The sequence below is a fragment of the Trichoplusia ni genome, chromosome 20 (genome assembly GCF_003590095.1).
Source record: "Trichoplusia ni isolate ovarian cell line Hi5 chromosome 20, tn1, whole genome shotgun sequence".
NCBI classification, from domain to species: domain Eukaryota; kingdom Metazoa; phylum Arthropoda; class Insecta; order Lepidoptera; family Noctuidae; genus Trichoplusia; species Trichoplusia ni.
Genome location: NC_039497.1, coordinates 4,522,575 through 4,526,219, shown reverse-complemented (window position 1 = coordinate 4,526,219; position 3,645 = coordinate 4,522,575). Strand labels below are relative to the sequence as shown.

Below are 3,645 nucleotides of genomic sequence, written 5' to 3'. Positions count from 1 at the left end.
CCACCGCCACAGCCAAGTCCTCACAGTAACCTTCACTCTTCTACATACACACAGTCCGGTACATGATGAAGACTCAGCCTCGAGTAGTGTTCAGTCATACATTTCACAGTTTGCACCTGATTCTAATGATCATTCAGAAGTTTATGATATTTGCCAGGAGAACAATATTACCACGGGAAACTATTAAATTCATGCTGCAAATGCCTTAAAAACTAAAATAATATTTTATATTGGTCAAAATAAACAACTTCTGAAATTACTTATTTTGTTAACGTACCTCAAAGTTACAGCGAGTCTCTCTTCAGCTGGCACAGACAATCAATAAGTTCACATTTTCATAAATTTCTACCGTCAGGATTGTCATATTGACGTTGTGTATGTAATTACGTTAATTATGCTGCAATCCTTAAATAGCGGTCCGAGAAAGCTTCTAGGTACCTATTGTAACGAGCATCTTCAAAGGCGTGAAAGTGATTTAAATCTGACAAATGAACGCAAGAATATTAACATTTACAGTGAGTATTCATTGTTATTATCTTCATCCATAATAACAAAGCGTGAACACTGTCTTGGATTTAGTTTTGGAGATGTAAATATTTCAATTAAAACCTTACCATCCACTTTTTTCCTGTGTGTGTCTGTTTCTAATCAAATCTCAAACATTTCTCTCGAAATTGTAATTACCATCTTCATCTTTATGCTTTACTTAGTTCGTCTGTCATCGTTATCCAAACTGTTCGTGTCTGATGGCTCTCTTTTTATTTTTTTTCACTTTCTTTAAGCACTTTTTTGAAGACCCTCACCCTCTTTGTAGTTCTTCATCTTTTGTAATTATCACAGTTAGGTTGATTTCCCATCACTCGCCGGCAATATTGTGAGCGAAATGTAGGCGGTTGTTCCATAGTTTTCGTTCATTTACGTCGTAGTCTAAACGTCGCCTTAAAGCTAAAAAGTGATTACAAGAAAAGCTGTTTTTACACGCTTTTTATTAGCTTCACCTGTATGTTTGTTTGTAACCGACTTCTTTGGGCGCGATTTGGACCCACTTTAAACGGCCAGATTTCGTTCAAACTTTGTATATTTATTGAGGACCGATGACAATATACTAATTTGATAAAATTATTCCATTTTTTAATTTGCAAAATATGATTTTTGTTAATTTATAAAAAAAGGGAATTCGATCGTAAATCACTCTCTGATGCTCCGCATCATGAGTCGTGCAATAGTTTAAAATTAAAAAAAAAAACAAGCTATTATAAATAAGCCAAACTAAAAAGTAAAAAATAATTTTTTTTAACACTATTTTCTTAATTTAAATTAATTTTTTAGTCCGGTTTTCTATAAAAAACGTGTTTTTTAAAACTATTATACTGATTATCTCAAAAGAGTTTCGAAGACTGGTTTTATTGATTTTCTCCGCCTTGTAGTCGGTAATTTGAAATATGTTCACCACGGCCCGTTAGCTCAGTTGAGAGAGCGTCGTGCTTACAGTACGAAGGTCGTGGGTTCGATCCCCACACGGGCCATATATCGTTTTCCACACATGCCTCCATTTTGATATTTTATCAATGTTTCGTGATGTTTATTCATTAATCAGTAATTAATGTGCCAGCTTCAAACCAAAATCGGCAAAATTACATGCGAGATGATTAATTATAACTAGCTGCTGCCCACAACGTGGTCTGCGTGTAAACTTTTACTGAAATCCATACTCACAAATATTATACATGCGAAAGTGTCTCTGTCTGTCTGTCAAAGGACAGGGCGAGCCTCCAGTTACGACTGAAGTTTACTGTTAGGTTAGGTTAGAACTGCGACCTTCTATGAAACTAGAAACGGCTCGCATTGCGATACTGTTGGCATTTACAGTCAGCCGCTCACTCACTCATTATATAACCCTAATTTATACATTTTGACACTTGAAATTGTAATTTACAGTCACTCGTTTATTTCGTTTTTTTATGCGTCGCATAAAAAATAGTACCTAATTAAATATGTACGCGACTTCGTCCATTTTTACTGTGGGAAATGAAAGTTGAAAATAATTTCAATACATTGGTAGTTTTTATTATTTTTCTGCAGATTTATGTTCAAACAGTGATTCCCTAAGATATTTAATGAAATTAAATAACACTACGTATATCAAAAAAACATCCTTTGAGAATTTCTGAGATCAGAGCGTTCAAACAAACAAACTCAAAATTCACAAAAGCTAAAAATCGCTACAAATTCATTTCCTCGTAAATGACTTCTGCTTACTTGGATAAAGGTTTGCGATTTCAAACAAAACACACACTAGTGACGTCATGCCCAAAATGAAAGAGATAGAACAACAACCAGACAGAGAACGGTATACAAGAAAACATTATTTTATTGAAATTTCACGTTTTGATATCCCAAGCTGTGAGACTTGAACAAAAACAAAACACACACCAGTGACGTCATGCCCAAAAGGAAAGAGATAGATATGATATTAGAACGAGACAAAAAAGGCATCGAAAGTGTATTTCATCCTTTAGTGGTAAGATAGATCTTCCACAACAAATTGTACCAGTGACGCCGAGAAAACAAAACACACGCCAGTGACGTCATGCCCGAAATGAAAGAGACAGTGTAAAGATTAAAAAAGCGTGTTAAAAAGTGCGTGATAATTTAAAAAAGAATTTTAAAATAATATTATATTGTTCGAATTCCGGCGTTACTTAAATAATAAATTAATATTCACTTAAAAATCAATAAATTAATTTTATTTTGTGCCCTTAAAATAATTTACCCGAAAATATGACTTATCCCCTAAGGCATATAATTCAATTTATATTTACTCCATTTTAATTAAATAGTAATGGCTTTAAAAATAATTTAGATTTATTTGTTACCCGACTGCCAGGAGGGTTATGTGTTTAGCGCGTATCTTGTATGTATGTAATATTCTTTATTACCTTGTATCTCTAGAACCGTTGAATGGATTTTCACATTATTTTGTGGTATCGATAGATTAGAAAAAACACTATATAGCGGCTGTTTGAAGCCATAATGTGAGGAAATAAAAATAATAAATCTACCAGGCATATTAAGTGGGGTATCAAAATGAAGGATTTTAAACACTGATTCTAAGTATGTACATAACTTGCATTTTTAATATTAAATGGAACGATAAATAAATAATAATAAACTAAAAAGACATAAATAAAATAATAATTTAAAAAACAAAAAACCCGCCGGCACGGATAACTACAATTAAAAATCAACTGAAAAGACTGGAGGCATGAAATTAAGTGCTTCTATATGATAAATTATTATCTCTTTGCGCATGCCTCCGACTGCAATTCTGTTTATACTGTTGCAAAAAAATTAAAGACTACCGTGCTGATATTTCTAAGTATATATGTATTGTATTTTTATCTTGTTTCAGTCTTTTCAGTTGATTTTTAATTGTAGTTATCCATGCAGGCGGGTTTTTTGTTTTTTAAATTATTATTATTTTATTCCTCTTGTGGTTGTCGAATGACCAAATGACAATCAACCTTATAGCTTTAGAAATATGATACAATTTTGAGCATATTGTGTCCTCAGCGCCTGTAGTTTTACTTCTCACTCTTATTTTGAATCCCTCTCTTTCATTTTGGGCATGACGTCACTGGCGTG

General features: G+C 33.1%; 1 non-coding gene across 1 annotated transcript; it reads left to right on the top strand.

Moving 5' to 3' along the window:
- The first annotated feature begins 1,453 nt into the window (after window positions 1-1,453).
- On the top strand, window positions 1,454-1,526 carry Trnav-uac. Its single transcript has one exon. It is a non-coding gene; the product is annotated as a tRNA-Val (tRNA).
- Window positions 1,527-3,645: the final 2,119 nt, after the last annotated feature.